This window comes from Mixophyes fleayi, chromosome 4, assembly GCF_038048845.1.
Source record: "Mixophyes fleayi isolate aMixFle1 chromosome 4, aMixFle1.hap1, whole genome shotgun sequence".
NCBI lineage: Eukaryota > Metazoa > Chordata > Amphibia > Anura > Limnodynastidae > Mixophyes > Mixophyes fleayi.
In genome coordinates, this window is record NC_134405.1 from 162734322 (window position 1) to 162753567 (window position 19246).

Sequence of the window (19246 nt, forward strand, 5' to 3'; positions counted from 1 at the left end):
TTCTGCTGATGTGTGCCTGAACAGCCCGAGTGTAGCCGGTGATACACCAAGTGAGGATGACACTTTGTCTTTAGAAGAGGATGTGGGGGAGATTTGGGTATCCGACGATGAGGATGCGGTTGATTGTGTTAGTCCTGCAGCAGTGTGGCACCAGTGGGAGCAGTTCTGGCACCAATATGCACTTTCCAAACACAAGCAGGGATGACGCAGGTGGCAGACCACAACAGTTTGACATCTGGGCTGGTTTGAAGGATTTGTCAAAAAAATGTTTGACCTTGACCATAACTCCAACCAATCCTACTATTAACATGCAAAGGATGGTGGAGGGCCTATCAGGGATTAAACTGTATTTTTCCTAATTTTCACTAATAATGTTTGGGTGTAATATACACCCAAAGACGAGTGCTCAATTGCTAAGAGTCATTGATGAAGAGGAAGACAAGCAGGCTGGGAGTCTGGGATCCTTGCAAAGAAAATTAAGTATTTAATCTACTATTAAAATATAGTTAGCACATTTACTTTGTTTTATTGCACACTATAATTTTCTGTAGCACCTTTTCAAAATTTATTATTAAGGCAATCACTTGACTCAAGCTAACCGTGTCTGCACTTTCTTCACAGGTAACTACTTCGCTGGACTAAAATATATTCCCCTCAAATGCTAGTCTTCTTGCAACTGCTGCATTCTCCTACATGTTGTTGCAGAAACCAGAAATTGACCCTAAATATTTCTGGACACAAACAGCATCTCCTGCATGTCATTTTTAAAAAGTTCTGTAACACCAAGTTGCTAGTGTGTGCAAAACAGGAAATCAACCCCGCTGTAATGCTTGACCAATATTGGGGTCGTAATCAGAAATGACATATCCTCAGGAGAGTCCAAGCAGGATTAGACATCTTTCAATGACATCCCTTAGTTTTTGGAACAGTTTGTCAGCTGTATGCCTCTTACTGCAGCCGCTGATACACAGAGTAGCCTAATTCTCAAAAATGTGACGTACCTGGGTACATGCTGCTGCTGTCCATGCTGGGGAAGGCGAATGACCAACCCAGTGGGCTTTCACAGTTATATAATCTTTAGTTTGCCCAGTTCCGCTTGTACACATATCTGTGGTTAAGTGTACAGTGGGTAGAATGCCATTTTGTCGCCCAATAATTAAATTTTTAGGAACTTTCCGGTATAGGAGAGAATTAGCTTTTCTAGTAAAATGGTATAGTGATGACATTTGCTAACAGGGACAGAACACCTCAATTAAATGTCTTAAACCAACTGTATTAATAGTGGACATTGGACATAGATCTAACACTAGCATAGTACCCAGGGCGTCTGTGATCCGCTTTGCGACTGGGTGACAGGTTTCATTTTTGCTTCCTCTTGCAGAGGATTGTTTAACTGCCAATTGTTGGTTATGGGGATATTGATTATGAAGGTGTTGGGTGGGAAGATTGTAGGTGCTGGGATGTAGATGAGAGAAGGGAGGTAGATTATGCTGGAATGCTTGTTGTTATTTTTTTTTAACCGAAGTTTCTGATTTTCCCAACAGTTTTCCAAGAACTCTCTGAAAAATGACGAAACATGGATGAGGATCCCAGATGGTTAAGGTCCCTACCTCTACTGAGTGTGGCTTTAAAAACGCTACAAATGGATAGACAACTCTTGCCAGGATTTGTGTAAAAATAATTCCACACTTAAGAGGTGGATTTTTGGTCTTATGCCCAGGCATGACAATGGCCTTTTTGTTATCACTGGCAAGAACTGCAGCAATTTTTCTTTTCAAGAGTATGAAAATCATATTGTGACATAGGAGGTGGTCAAAAATGAATACAAAATGACTGGAAATTAGTGTTACTGAGGTTAATAATAATATAGCTACAAAATAATACCTAAATTATGTTATTTTAGCACCAATAAATGTAATTTTTAACAAATTGCAAAACAAAACCAAAACACGCAAGGGCGGTTTTGCAAAACCAAAACACGACGGTAATCCAGATCCAAAACCGAATCCAAAACCAAAACACGAGGGTTAGTGACCATCTCTAATTAAAATAAACATTTGTCAAACAACGTAGGCCCATTCCGATATTACAGTATCAGATTGGGCATACGTCACTTGAAAAATGGGGGCCTCACAGTACCCCTAGCCCAGTGGCCTACAGTATCCTAATCTGGCACTGCTGTTACCTCATCTTTTACAACTCAGAGATTATATTTATCAGGTGCTAGTGTTTCCATTTCGTCCGTGTTGCCTATATAATACAGTCTCCATTTCAGTATGGGGTCCATATTTTTGATTAAGAGACTCTCCCTCTTGAAGGCCAACATCTAGCCTGTGACTAAACCTGATCCAACCAATTCGCTAATGTTTTTTCATTAAGTTTGCTCATATGTTCTCACTAATTGTCTTTATTGTGTCACAATCAGGGCCGGACTGGAACTTAAAATCAGCCCTGGCATTTCAAGCATACAGGCCCATCTCTGTTGATGAGCAGGACAAAACTGTGTGCCGCTATGCATCACCAGCGCCGCCAGGGGCGTGCCCACATTATGTTGGGGGCGTGGTCAACATGGGGCATTGATACATACATTATAATAAAACATTACATTTATCAGGCCCTCCCAATGATACCAAACCCCACCCCAGAAACACATTACAACACCCCCAGCCCACTGCACTTATCTATGCTTCTGATGCTGCTGACATCCATCAGGGTGGGAACTTCCTGTAGAATGAGCAGGGAAGCACTTAGTCTCACAAGATTAATAAATCTCATGAGACTTAGAGCTCCTTGGCTTGCTCTGCAGGCTGTGTCCTATCCAGGAACTGGGAGTAGCTATCCACTCCCTCCTGCTAACCAGAGCTGGATTAAGGCTCGGGGGGCCCTAGGCACTTAAGACAGGGGGACTCCTATGGTGTAATATGGTTATTAGACACATTTTCAACAAATACATGGGCAATACTGTGAGCACTACTATTAGGTGCACACAGTTCTGCCTTCACAAGCAATACAATGTAAAGCAGTACATACCTCCCAACTGTCCTTGTAGTCAGATCAAATCCTGACTAAGTGGGACAGTCACCCACCAAATTCAGGACAGTTGATAGAATGTCCTGGTCTCTCTTACCTGTCTTGTCATTGTCTCCACTTGTGGCTGCTGGTGTCTTTAGATCAGTTGCTGCTTGTCTGGATCCTGGAATGTTGGGGGCCCTATTTGGGAAAACAAAATGGTTACATGAAATTTAGAAAACTGCAACCAGCAGCGGTGTTAAATCAATAGAACACCCACGTTTTAAAATTAGGCCTTACTCCAGCCCCAACATTAAAATGATAGTATTCACATTTGATAAATACATATATTTCCCTTCAACTAGCCCTGACATTAAATAGTATATACATTTAATAAATAGACCTATTTCCCTACAACCAGCCCCAACATTAAATTAATAGTATTCCCATTTAATAAACCGCTTTCCCTCCCTCCAAACAACCCCAGCAAGAAATTAAATAGCATTTATATTTAATAAAAATAACCATTTCCCACAACCATCTCAGGCATTAAATAATTCATAATTTCATTTAATAAATATACCTAATTTCCCCCAAACAGCCCCACATTCATTTAATAGCACACATAGTCATATACTGTCCCCCACACACATAGTCATATACTGTCCCCCACACACATTATAGTCATATACTGTCCCACACACACACATTACAGGCATATACTGTCCCCCCACACACATTACAGGCATATACTGTCCCTCACACAGATTGGCCATTTTTTATTTTCCCCCTCCTACAGCCATTGCTCCCCCTGCAGACATTGTCACACACTCCCCTTCCCTCTGCAGCCATTGTCACACACCCCCCTTCCCCCTGCAGCCATTGTCACACACCCCGCTTCCCCCTGCAGCCATTGTCACACCCCCCCCTTACCCCTGCAGCCATTGTCACACCCCCCTTCCCCCTGCAGCCACTGTCACACCCCCCGGTTTCCCCTGCAGTCATTGTCACACACACCCCCCCCCCCCTTCCCCCTGCAGACATTTTCAATCACTTCTCCAGTGTATTTTTACTCATTCCCTTCCCTTGCAGTACCTGTCATTATCCCCCGGACACACCAACTCACCTCAACAACCCCGCGCCCTCAACAGTTCGGCGGCTCCTAGGCGGCTGCGTGACGTCATGACGTCACATCGCACAGCCACGCGTAAGTTAAAAATAAAAGAAGAAGAAAGCTGCGGCACTTGAAGCGCAGGGACCGGACCGGCCCATACAGCAATCGGCCCTTCTGGCAAATGCCAGAAGTGCCAGATGGCCAGTCCGGCCCTGGTCACAATCTAGTATCTTGCATGTGAAATAGCCCCAGTGCCTGGCGGCAGCTGACACCCGGTATCAAGTCTCTGTATATGGTTTACTGTGTATGGGTAATACAAAGTAAATACAAAGGCACACCTGGCCATGGAGTGGAATGTTGCTCAGCTTCACCACCAAATGGTCTGCAACATGAATAGTTCGCTTAGGCTTGTTGTGCAGGAATGCCTACATAAGGTGTCAGTTATACAGAGTTCAGATAATTCATAGACAAACTTAATAGACAGACTGTAGAAATAAATAGTCAAAATGCCAAGCTGCACAGGCAGTAGTTAAACTCCTCAACAAGAACCCAGCATTGAGTAACAAATGTTCCCACCTGAATATGGTAGATAATTCAAGTTGCGATAAAAATAATCTTCTGAGGGAATCCAGTGCTCCAGCAGCAGTGGATAACAGTAAGAATCCCTGATATATATTGGTAGTGAAAATAATTATTGAAGTCCCCAGCAGGAACCCAGAGCTTAAAGAGTAATGAGCAATGGATTGCGGTGTTCAAGGTGTAAAAAAAAATACCTCATTCTCCAGGAGTTTTGCTGGTAGATGAGTCTAGCGATAGTCAGAGGAATAACTGTTGTCTGGTACACAGGAAAAGTCTCATAGTACTTATCAAACAGAGGTCACAGGTATAGCCAGGGTCAGAGAAAGGAGGCAGTGGTCACAACCTGAATTAAAGAAATAGCCAAGGTAAAAGGTGCAGGTGATGGACAGCACAGTAGTTACATTAATAAACCAAAGTCTGGTTCACGGATGATAACAAACAGAATTAATGCTGGATACTGGCCAGGAACAACTCAATAATATGACAACTGCACTCTTGCATTACCAGTTCTTTATAGCCACAGTTATGCACCGGGCACCTGTAATGACATCACTGCCCATCAGGAAATCACCTCTGTGTATTCACGCAGTTCAAATCAGAGGAGTCATAAATCACTACCTCCTATCTGACCTGTTCCTTCTCTGCCCATCTCAAGATACCAGTACAGTGAATGCGTGTACATTGTAACATTTTGCCAGTTTATAATAGAATGCTTTTCCCACAGTAAACAGCTCTAAGCCGCTTGGCACCAGCAGAAGTTACTACTGTCATGGTTTGTGACATTGTCATTATTTGTCTTCTCATTCCATGGTTAGATTGATCTATAACCTTATCAAATATTAAACTTATTTTACATTACTCACAAATGAAGGGTGCAATTTAACTCCTCTTTCACCCAGGGCCATCTTAAACAACATTATGGGCCCCTGGGCAAAGCAGTGCACCGGGGCCCATATATATATATATATATATATATATATATTTTTTTTTTTAAATGTACTCGCTCAGTGACCCTTGTAGTTTTTTTTGCAGGATTATTTATTCTAATTGAGAGCTCTGCCTATGGGGCCCCCTTGCATGTTGGGCCCCCAGGCACCTGCCCATCGTGCCCAGTGGAAAAGATGGCCCTGCTTTCACCTCCAGGTGCGCTAAAGTACCTGATGGTACAGCAGGGACTGTTAAATGCATCCAACATGCTGTAAATGTAGTAATATCAGGGTTAAATGAATGGCTGAATGCCAGCAGGTCCATGCCTTTGCCTTAGGACATCCTTAAAGTAACATCAGAATAACATAACAGAGCAATGTCCTCTTCAGTAACCTTTTAGTATTAAGAAAGGCACACATTTATGTTTAAGGTCATTAGCTTCCCTTCTGTATGTGTCATCAGTTTTTCTATGTCTTGAAAGGCACAGAACGTGCATGTAAGTAATGCAACCTTACAGAATGACCTTCATGCATCATGTTTACACTGCCTTAAATCTTTGAAACCAGAATAAATGCGTTTGCAGCCTTCAAATAAGACAAAGACTAGATAGGAAAAAATGGAAAAGAAAACAAATTGTTGTGCATCCATTTCTAATCTAGTGGAAAACAAAATGATCCATGACATAAAATTACTGCAGGGAATTATTCTGCCCAGTACTTTTGTCTTCTGAAATGAACCTTAATAAAGCAAATTCACTTGCCCACAGAATTTGCTAACTGTAATCTTCCATTATGCGTCAGTTACCCCTAAATTAACTTCATGCTAAACCTTATGTCTAATAATAGAAATACGCATTTTGGCAATTAGTAATAAGCTGAGCTCTTACAATGATTTCCCTGCAGTGTTTTGAACCCAAGCTAAGGTTACCTTTTTGTGTCTGTCACTTCGTTGTGATCAGTGATATTAAAAACCTAGTGATTAGATATGCATTGGATTGTGATCTCTGCAGATGGCCGATATTGCTGCTTAGATAAATTATATTATGTGCTTCACTAACAATTGTCTTTCCAGATTTGTTTTGTTTGTTCTGTTTGATTTCTCCCAGTGGTGCCTCTATCCTAAAGCCAACCTCTCACAAGAGCAGCTTATAACCTGAGCTGTTCTTCAATTATTAGTGTAAGACAGGCAGTGAAGATGTTCGGAGCAAAAATGTACGTGATATGTTTCAGAACAATGCACTGTGTCAAACCTTTATGCATTCTGTAAACAAGGAAAATAGAACTCAAGAAGACAAAAACAACAGATTCATTTCTATGCTGTGCAGGTTGTGAGCTAATGTATCACATAGTAATAAAATATTTATTTCCATCGCAACTGCATCAGAGAGAATAACAAAAAAATAGTATAGGGAAATAGACCTCATCCCTAGTCACAAATTACCTATGTGAGGTTTTGTTTTTTCACATAACAGGATAAAGTAGACTATACAGTCCATTTCAAACACTATGTTAGTTTAACTCTTCCTAGCTTGTCACCATTAATAGGGACATAACACACACTGCATGATACTAGAATGCAGTTATGGATACAGCAGTTTGATTGATACATACATTTTACTGTATAAAACCAAGTATTATGTACCTGATAATAGGGTGTCCTCGGCTCCTCCATGGCAACACACAAAAGTTGCCTGTCCTACGAGAGGGAGAAACTAACCAAAGACAACAGATTTGGAAGGTATATAATGGTGCTCCTCCCCTGATCCTCTGTCTTCTTGTTTTGAAACAGCTGTAACATAAATTAACACAACTTATTAGCACAACAACTTAGGGCTGGGTAGTGTGCTGCCATGGAGGAGTAGAGGAAACCCTATGATCAGGTATATAGTCAATTTCTTTTTCCTCATCTGTGGCATCACACAATGGATGCTAGCTATCCAAGCCGTTACATCCCTAGGGTGGGTCACCTAAAAACGTCCGTCCCCCCAATTAATATCAGAAAATCTTTTTCTTCCTTCACTTTGTTTTAGTTTTTTTGAATAACAGCACTGAGATCTTCTTTAAATGTTGGATTTGCAGAAGCTTGCTCATTAATGTAATAGTGTTTTTGTAAAGGTGTGTACAGATGCCCATACTGCTGCCTTGCAGAGCTCTTCAATTGAGGTGGATTCCCTCTCTGTCCCAGATTTTACCCTGGCCTTCATTGAATGTGCCTCAATTCTTCAATTTCTTCTGGCACAATGTTTCTTAATTTTATATGCTTTCTGTACAGTCATGGACAAAAGTTTTGAGAATGACACAAGTATTGGTTTTCACAAAGTTCCCTGCTTCAGTGTTTTCAGACCTTTTTGTCAGATGTTGCTATGGTATACTGAAGTATAATTACAAGCATTTCATAAGTGTCAAAGGCTTTTATTGACAATCACATTAAATTCATGCAAAGAGTAAATATTTGCAGTGTTGACCCTTCTTTTTGAAGACCTCTGCAATTCGCCTTGGCATGCTGTCAATTAACTTCTGGGCCACATACTGACTGATGGCAGTCTATTCTAGCCTAGTCAATGTTTGGAGTTTTATCAGAATTTGTGGGGTTTTGTGAAAGCCAATACTTGTGTCATTCTCATAACTTTTGGCCATGACTGTATACAGGATCTGATCCACCTCACAATGGAAGCTTTAGAAAAGCTACTTGTCCTTTTGATTTTCCCTTTATCAAAACAAACAACTGTTTTACTTGGCTCAACTCTGCTCTTCTATCTGAGAATGGCCATTACTAAATCTTAATATGATATTTCCATTCCTTTTCCCCTTTTGACTTAGGGCATAGTGAAGGGAATACTATCTGTTGATTCACATGAAAACTTGATGCCATCTGTGACACAAAAACTGGGCTAGTTCTAAGGACTACTTTGCTCTCAAATATGTTTAAAAATTGCTCCTCTGACCTTAGTGCCTGAAGTTCTGCCACCCTTCTCGCTGATGAATGCCACTTTCCTTGTGAAAAATTTCAAATATTTTTTTCCCAAATGTTCAAATAGTGATTTTGTTACAGTCTCTAGAACAATATTTAGATCCACTGTGCCAGTTGTTGAGAGAATACAGGGTGTATATTTTAGAAGCTAAGCTCTTGTTCATTAAAGCTCATAATGCTGCTATCTGTACTTTGAGAGCACTAACTGCCGAACCTTTTTCTAAGTCATCCTTAACGAAGTCCAATGTAGCAGCTATGGAACTGCTATGTGCTTATATTCCTTTCTTAGCACACAATCCCTTAAAAGAAATCCATGTTCTGTAATTGATATTGATTGCTTCCCAGCCTAGAGGAGCATATCAATCGCCTTCTCAGAGAGACCTTGGGGTTTAACAATTCCCACTCAGACGACATGCCATGACGTTCAAAATTTGTGGACTTGTATGACACACTCGGCCCTGCCTTAGCAGATCTAGTAATTGTGCTAAATGGCCTGTCTACTGCCAGATGAAACACTTGAATAAACCAGGCCCTGCAAGACCATAAAGACAGAACCGCTATCCCCAAGGCCTTGATGTTCTTTATTTTTTTCTCAACAATTGAGGAATCATGGTAACTGGTGAATATATGTATTGCCAGACTGAAATGCCATATTGTTACCATAAAAGCTATTGGGTTCTGCATGTCTGCAGAAGAACCTATTTACTTTTGCATTTTTCTGTGTTGTCATCTATCTAAGGCTTCCCCCCATCTTTTGGTTATGCTTTTGAATATTTGACTGTTTAATGGCCATTCTCCTGAGTGTACTCTGTGTCTGCTGAGGAAATCTGCAACTACATTGTTGACACCTGCTGTACTGCTGAGCCCTTCCAAACTGCACTTTGCTCATGTCAATAATGACCTTATCTTGTGCTTCACCTGCGCCCCTGGCGATTGACATATGACACCATTGCCCGATTGTCTGATTGTATTACTAGCTGGTGTCCAGCATCTTGCTCATTGAAATATAGACAGGCCTCATCTCTCTTACATTTGATGACTGCATTACTTTTTTTTGTCTTCATTGTGCTGTATTGTGCCTGCACACTGTGTCCAAAGCTTGTTGGCTGGCATCTGTAGTAATGACTATTGATGTTGATGCGGCAAAACACCTTGCTTGGTTTGACAACTTTATAACCTGGTCTTTGTCCCTTCTGTCCACACTGCCAGGAAACATCACCCAAAGGACAACTTCTATTGCTGCTGCCATGAATCTTGGACTCTCATACAGTCATCTGCTGTAAACCATGGTTTCCTCTTACGCACAAAACTTCTTGTTTTATCGTTTCTTTCCTGTCTTCGGCAAGGAACGCTTTTCCCACAGCTGTGTCCAATTTCATGTCCAGATTTTTATTTTTTTTTGTGTTGGAATCAGTTGACATTTTTTTTATATTTATTAACCAATCAAGATGCTTTAACACTTGCAATGGACCTTCCTTACGTCCATCTCTGAACTTTCTGATATTAGAATGTCGTCCAGATATGGCCAGCGGAAAATAAATACCTTCCTCTCTGAGCCTGGCTATGATCACCACCAGGACCTTTGTGAAAGTCCTTGGGGACATGGACAATCCAAACGGTATGCAAGTGAACTGGAAAAGGTCTGTTGGACACACTGAAGAAACTTTTGAGGCTTTTTGTATATTGGTACATGAAGGTAGATGTCTTTTAAATCTACTGATCTATCTCCATTGCCCTCAGAATTTATCCCATCTTGAATTGTGAGCTCCTTATTGGTATCTCCTTCCATAATGCATGCCTATGAAAATCTGGCCTCTCTAAATTCTGCTTTTGAGCTCCCTCTCACTGACCTTGTGTTATATGGTCTCCTAGTTTGTGGCAAATAACTAGACTTTCCCCAAGATAGTTTCTGGGTCATGGCATCAAGCTTTTGCCAAAACAAATATTCACCCTCAAATAACAATGATGTTAACTTGCTTTTCGATTGTACATGTGTCATCCCATGTATTAGCTATAGTGCTGTTCTCACTGTCACCTTAGGTGCTATACTTCTTGCTGTAAATCTTATCGTGTTCATAAACGCCTCACATTAGAATTCACATGTAACAAGCGCATCTTGTACGAACTTCAATGATTCACTTCTTTTTACTCCGTCTTGGGTACATCTCTCCAAATCATTACCCCAGACTCTTACTGCTCTTGAAGATACTGCATTGGACACTGCTGCTTCTGCTGTCATGTGCACCATTTTTACTTCTAACTAGAGATGGGCGGGTCCAGTTCCCTGAGAACCGAACCCACCCGAACTTTGGGTATCCGAGTACCGAGCTGAGTAGCTCGGTACTCTCCCGCCCTCTCCGAATCCAAATCGAGGCCGAACGTCATCGTGACGTCGTCGGATCTCGTGGCTCGGTTCTCGCAATACTTGAAGATTATAAATACACGCCTCCACAGCAATCCATCGCCATTTGACAGAGGGAGAGAGCAGGGTGTAGTCACAGGCTGATTAGAGCAGGGACAGAGAATACAATATTCTTATTCCAATTCCTGTAACAAAAATCGCTAGAGAAGAGAGAAGGATAGAGGTTTATTTTATTTTTTTAATATTTAGCACTCCCCAGTGCTTTTGGGGTGTCCCCCATAATTGTGCATAAATATTTCTGGCTGTCAAAAGTCATATTTGTCAGCAGTATCTACCAAATAATTTTTAGCACTCCCCAGTGCTTTTGGGGTGTCCGCCATAATTGTGCATAAATATTTCTGGCTGTCAAAAGTCATATTTGTCAGCAGTATCTTACCAAATAATTTTTACCACTACAAGTGCTTTGCGCTCAGAATGGATTCAAAGCAGTCCACATATGATCAGAATGAGCAACCAGGTTCTGTCACCAGTTCTGATGTTAGTGTTCCCAGTACGTCATCTGCGCAAGACGATGTCAAACTACACAGTGTTTCGAAATCAGTCCAAAAAACAAAACCCCCCAAAAAATTTACTGTGTTGAAGCGAAAAAAAAGGAGTGTTACTGAGCAAAAGTGTGCCGATAAAAAAAAAATTGCCAACATGCCATTCTACACACGCAAAGAGAGAATGAGGCCTTCACCTTTGCCTATTAGTGGCAGATACCAAAAGTTACCGAGCCTACAATTGGTGCACAACTACTGTTATGCGTCAAAGCCGAGCTGCAAGATAACAGTAAGGCATTAGAGGATAATGTTTGCTCTGATTCACAAATGACACCAATCCCTGTGGAGAGTCCATCCAACAGTGGGATGTCTAATCGTGAGCATTCTGCTGATGTGTGCCTTAATAGCCCGAGTGTAGCCGGTGATACCCAAATTGAGGATGCCACTTTAGAATTAGAAGAGGATGAGGGGGAGATTTGTGTAGGCGACGAGGGCGCTAATGAGGATATTGATGAGGATGAGGTTGTTTGTGTAAGTCCTGCACCAGTGGCAGCAGTTCTGGCACGTGACAAGAAAAAGGCCATTGTCATGCCTGGGCATAAAACAAAAAAATCCACTTCTTATGTGTGGAATTATTTCTACCCAAATCCAGACAACAATTGTATAGCCATTTGTAGTGTATGTCAAGCCACAGTCAGTCGAGGGAGGGACCTTAACCATCTTGGAACCTCGCCTATGTTACGGCATTTAACGAGAGTTCATGGCAAAGTGTTGGGAAAAGCTGAAAGTTCTTCCCAAAAAATTACAAGCACTCCATCATCGGCTAAGACCCTCCTCTGCTCACCAACATCCCGACAGCTACAAAATACACCCACCACACCATCCTCATCAATATCCTCAGTAGCGCTCGGAGTTAGCCCGGCATCCCACTTAAGGCTGGATGACTCCTGCACTATTATTGATTCAAGAAAATGAGCAGTCCTACATTTCAGCAATTAACTGTGAAACAATCATTTGCGACGGGAAGCAAATATGACAGCAGTCACCCAGCGAATCACAGATGCCATGGCTGCAATGTTAGTGTTAGATCTGCGTCCAATCTCCACAATAAACGCAGCTGGTTTTTCACAGTTAATTGAGGTTTTGTGTCCGCGTTACAGAATTCCATCGCAACACCATTTCTCCCGTAAAGCAATTCCACAACTATACCAAAAAGTGTGTAAAAATGTAGAGATTGCGCTGAAAAATGCCATTCTGCCCACTGTCCACTTAACCACAGATATGTGGACAAGTGGAAGTGGCCAAAACAAAGACTATATGACTGTGACAGCCCACTGGGTTGGTCATTCACCTTCACCAGCAGCAGCATGTACACCACTACGTAACATTTGTCACAGGCAGGCCACTCTTTGTATCACCGGCTTCACTAACAGGCATACAGCTGACAATTTGTTACGCAAACTGAGAGATGTGATTGATGCATGGCTTATACCACTTGGACTCTCCCCAGAGTATGTCATTTCTGATAACGCCAACAATATAGTGCGAGCATTACAGCTGGGTGATTTCCAACACATTCCCTGTTTTGCTCACACACACCATCAATTGGTGGTGCAGAGCTTCCTACGAAATAACCGTGAGGTGCAGGAGATGCTTTTCGGTGGCCCGTAAAATTTCAGGCCATTTCAGGCATTCAGCGACAGCATGTAGGAGATTACAGCAGCTCCTAGAGCAGTTTAACTTGCCCTGCCACCAACTTAAGCAAGAATTGGTAACTAGGTGGAGTTCCACCCTGCACATGCTTCAGAGGATGGAGGAACAGCACAAAGCCATCCAAGCATATTGCACAAGCCATGACATTGGGAAAGAAGGGGGGATGTATTTCACTCTTGCACAGTGGGGAATCCTTTCAGTGCTCTGTAAGGTACTGAAACCATTTGAAGTTGTGATGTGTGAGGTGAGTGCAGCAGACTCTGCTAGTTTGAGCCAAGTCATTCCTTTAATTAGACTATTGGAAAAGCAGCTTGAGAAAATGAAGGAGGAGCTGAAAGCAAGCAATTCAGCAAAGTATGTTGGCCTTGTCGATCAAGTACTTAATTTGCTTCACAATGATCCTCGAGTTATTAAGATCTTGAACTCGGATGAGTACGTTTTGGCCACTGTGCTTGATCCAAGGTTTAAAACCTACATTGAGTCTTTACTTGTAAATGAGCGAGATGTGAACTTTTGCAAGGAGCTATTGCTCAGCAAATTGGCCGCTGAACTGGGCCTCGGCTTGACGACGTGTCCTCCTTCACTTTCTCAAGCTGCTGCTGCTCGCAAAAAATTAAATTTCCCAAATAGAAGCAGGGAAGACGCAGGGGGCAGACCAGAACAATTTAACATCTGGGCTGGTTTGAAGGAATTTTCAAAAAAATTTGTCACTTTGCCCATAACTCCATCCAATACGAGTATAAACATGCAAAGGATCGTGGAGGATTACTTTCAAGAGGTAGTTGATATGGAAATGTCAGACAGTCCCTTTCCTTACTGGGAAGAAAAGCAGGCCATTTGGAAACCCATGTACAAACTTGCTTTGCAATACTTAAGCTGCCCACCCTCCAGTGTGTACTCTGAACGAGTGTTCAGCACAGCAGGGAACTTAGTCAGTGATCGCCGTAGAAGGTTACTTCCCAACAATGTGGAGAAAATGATGTTTATAAAAATTAACTACATCTTCCACGAGGAAGGCCTTCACCATCCAAGCACTGACTGTTCTCTAATGTCGGATTCAAGCGGCGATGAATTGATAGTCTGTGATGATGACGTACACACTGATGAGGGTGAAGATGAAGCTGAAGATGATGACGATAACATCTTTTTAAAACTTTCTATGTAAGTGTAGGATGCAATCTACCCCCAAAGAGGAAAGGGACTTGTGGCATTTCCATATCACGTACCATTTTGAAAGGCTGCTGTTTGGGCAATTTTTCCTTAAGGGTAGGGTGTCAGACAGAGTGACCCCAAACTGGCTTTGTCCATTTCTCTTAATATTGTACAGTCTATAACGGCTGAATTTTTTTGTATTTTCGACAAGTGGAGGGGGGCCTATAGAGGCAGAAACCAAACTGCCTTTTTCCATTTCTTTACATATTTAACTATAAGTGTAGGGTGTAATATACATCCAAAGACGATGGCTGCATTGCCAATATGCATAGATGGAGAGGAAAACAATCTGTTTTGTGTGTAGAATAAATGAAGGCCTACCTACCAGGAATTAAACTGTTTTTTGGATGATTTATTACCTCTACAATTAGATTACTTATTTATGAAACAGTTGGAGCACTAAAATGAGTTATTTTAGGCCCAAAAACATTGATTTTTCAACAAAATAGCAAAACAAAAACAAAACCAAAATACGCAATGGCGGTTTTGCAAAACCAAAACACAACGGTAATCCAGATCCAAAACTGAATCCAAAACCAAAACACGGGGGTCAGTGACCATCTCTACTTCTAACTCAAATCTTCCTGTCCATAGGATCTCTAAAAGTATTCACATCTTCTAGCAGAATAGTAGTCTTTTTTGATATCCTGGCCACTAATGCACTAATTTTAGGGGATTCATGCCAATGCCTTGTACCCTTTACCACAAAGAGATGCACAAGGCCCACTTTATTAGTGTTAAACATGCATCTATCTGAGTGATTCCATTCCTTTGTAATCGTACCTCTAATTATTCTATTGTGTGAAAAACACATGCCCTTTGTCTTTATGATTGCCGCCTTTCTTCAGTGTCCATAAACTTATGGATAGATTTAAGCAGCCTATCCACCAAATGAATTTAAAAATTGCACTCTTCTGACAACAAAGCTGTTTTCATATCCATTTATTTGATTTCTGAATAAACATCCTGTATCTTCCTCCTGGGTAAGATCTCTTTAGACGCCTCACTGACCACAAACCTAGTTCTTTTTAGCCTCAGCTGTTTTAAATCCTATTTAGTTGCAATGTATCTGTGAGCCCAACTTTCATCCATTTCTGCATCTCTATTATATGCTGAGGGAGATGTTACTGCTCATTTTCAATACACAAGACACAGATTTTCACATTATATACTTCAGAGAGACCCTTATAACAGACAGTTAATTATTTTACATTTTTTCACAGATCTTTCCATGTCTACAGCAGCCTTATACTAACTAGAACCAAGCTTTTTAGATGCTAAGAGAAAACAACTAAATAAACTGTGGGCTTACTTTGCCTTCTTAGACTAAGTCCGTCTTTCCTTCATGGTTCTATTGCAGAAAAATACTGGTGTAGAAGCACACTGCCCTGGCTGGCTTTCCCTGTGCCCCAACGTGTAAGCAGAAACAGTTTGTTTTTCTTGTTCCAGCAGCAAAGGATTTCAAGTGCTTATTGAAAATTGCGCTTCCTTGCTTTCTCATAACAAGTCTGGAGCGTGCGACATAATCTGGCTTCCCAGCATGCAATATGTTCTTAAATGCATAATACTCAAATTTGGCCACTGGCCCACCAGTGATAACCTCTGGCCATTGCCACTGGTAACCTCTGCACATTGGTAAGCCTACCACTACCTATCTCTGCCCTGATTCTCTCAAAAGAACAGGAAAAGAAGACACAGGAAGAGAGGAGGAGCATCCTTCCATGCCTTGCAGGTGTGTGTTCTTTTTCCTGAGGAGGGATTACCCAATTTGCATGTGGTGCCATGGAGGAAGAAGAGGAAATATCTAATATCATATTAAATATAAGCACAAATGATTCTTCAGGTTTCTTACACTATAGAAGAGGCTGAGTCCTGGTAGGTAAATCAAATCAACAATAGACAGTTAATATTGACAGTTAAATATTCCCCCAGTAGAGGAAATGTAGAACTTTCTTTTTTCCTGATTTCCATCTGTGGGAAAAGATAGCCGGTGACTATTACAACCGTAGGAATTTACCATCTTTATGAGAGACTGTTTGAGAGTTCTTCTCAAGTGAGAAAGACTTTGCATTTATATTTGCATACTGGATGATTACGTGTTTTAAAACATTTTTTACCATGTGTGTGTGTGTTTTTTATCTTTTAAAAATTGAACATTTAGTAGAGGTAATGCACAAGATCTGCCATTATTTCTATTTTTATTTACATATATCAATGGGAGAAGTGATTGGGAAGTAGAGGAATAACTGGAGGTGAATCCACTTAAAATACATTGAATAAGGCTCATATACAAGAATCCATCTAGTATCACCTAAAGGGGAGATATCCCTGAAAAATATGCACCAACACGTGGATTTCTTGGGATCTCTGGGAGAACATTTGGATTCTACAATGAAATCAGTGGCACTATATAAATAAATGGTGGTGATGATGGTACAGAAATGGAAGCTGCTCAGTAAATTTATAGGTTCACAGCAGGTGCTTAATAATATTACTAAATAATTTTGCTTTTCTTAACATGTTTTAGATATGTTGACGCCCAAAAAAAGGTGCCTCCATAATTAAAAATTACCTAAAATATTCTTTTAATCTGTTGTAATCCAATTGGAATCTTGGAATTCTAGAGAAGAAAAAAACCCATTGAATGCATGGACCGCTTTTAAGGAGCACCTGGCACACAATGAGTTAAGCTCTGGTGAGCCCAGTTACTTATTAGCCAGGCAGCCAATCAGGTATGGTCTTAAACTACTCAGTCAATCACAGATAGCCTATCAGATAGAATAAGCTATATAATAGGTTCAAACAACAGGTAAGTAAATCTCCCCCAGAGTCTTATCGGATTACATAAATATAATGCTGTCACTATAACACAAAAAAAGTAAAATTTAACAAACTAAATAAATAGCAGTCTCAAATTAAGAAATAGTGCTAAAAAAAAAGGTCTTCTAAAATATTCAGCAGTGATTCACAGTTGAATTATTGTAATCCACATATAATCATTACTTAAATTAAGTTCTTTCCACCAATATGTTTCCATATTAAACATGAGCGTGAAATGCACTGTGAGGTCTTGCCACTGCAGTTTTGTTTTTTGTTTTTAAAGTTCAGTAGGTTGGAGCAGTTTCTACTCCCTCTCATTACAATGAACCCAAATACTCAAACATTTGCAAAGCATACCATGTCAGTTTTGATTGCGGTGACATCACTGACCTACCCCTGTGTATGAATCCATTTATCTGTAGCCTGTGCAGAACTTTTCTATGACCTTGGACTTGCTAGTCAATCACATAACTTCTAGCTTTACACGACTGTAAATTGGAGATTACCTATTCCCTGAAGGAGAGAACAGACAGCATTAGTATAGAATTAGTTAACCCCAAACACTACTTAGTTATGCGATTTAGCTCACTTATTAATATGCTTTCATATATGTTAATGTGAAAGTGACTTTACATTTTCTTTATGGAAAGAAATGCATAGTAATGATTCATTTTGTGTTTAAAAACAAAGTTAACTGTTGCGCTATAGTGGCAGATCTCTCACAATATTACAATTAAACATGAACTATTTACCAATATATTATTACTACCTTATTGCTTACTCATACAGCAAGAAGATGTTTCAATCATATGAGCCTGCTCAAGCTATGTTCAGATAGGATACTTGCCAAAAACATAGTATATAGCCCACAGAGGTAACATTAACACTTAAAATTGAATTAGAAAGGTAAATTTGATGATGGATTCAGTAGCACTGTCTATGAGAAGTACCTACCCACATGAAAGAAAGTACGTAGTCTCAGCCTTAATCAGTATGTCCCACAGGGCTTAAGGGATCAGGCCACCCTAGGCTAATACACTCGTAGCGCCTCTTTGCCTTCCATGCCACCCTAATACACAGTAGTTCAAAATATAAACTTGCCCTTAATTTAAAATCTGGCTTCCTTTCCTTCCTCCGTTATGTTTCACTCCTGCGAGTTGCACTCCAGTTTTCAACACTCATATCTACATGCTGTCAGAAGCTGGCAGACATGGCTCAAGGTCTCCACCGCATTAATCCTCTCATATTTGATGAAAACATCGCCGACAACTGGCTCCGGTTCAGGAAGGAATGGAAAGTATACTGCATCACTGAGCTATCTAAGAAGTCAAAAAATGTACAAGCATATACTTTACTAAATCTGGCAGGAGCAGAGGCAGAAGATAAAGCAGACGCATTTGTCTATAAGGAAGGGGATGATAATGAGGACTCTTAAGTGCTTCTAAAAAAGTTTGAAGAAATATGTTTACCAATAAAGAATGTAATAATGGACAGACATATTCAATACCACAAACCAAAAGAGTGATGAAAAGGTGCAATCATATGTGTCAACTAGTAGCAACATTTTTTTATTTTGGCTCCATCACCAACCAACTAAAGACAGAATTGTTTGGTATTCATAATTTTACTGTACGCACACATCTGTTAAGAGAAAACAAAATTTACTTTGGAAACTGTTCAGTAAGCATGTAGATGTGAATGGCAGTCTGAGAGGAGTATAAGGGAATTAAGGATGGAGGCAGAAGTATGTTGTAGACAGCATATACTACCACAATACATGCAATGCAATAACTGTGGTAGGCACCACTCACCTGAGCAGCTAAAAAGCCCTGCCTTTAATAAACGCTGTAACTACTATAATAAATGGAACCACTTCGCAAAATCCTGCAGATTAAAATACATGATGGCAACTAGCATGTCACATGAAACACTGAAGAAAAAGCAGTCCTATAGAGTCAATAACGTGGAGACAGAGTCTGTATCAGAACTCACCAATGC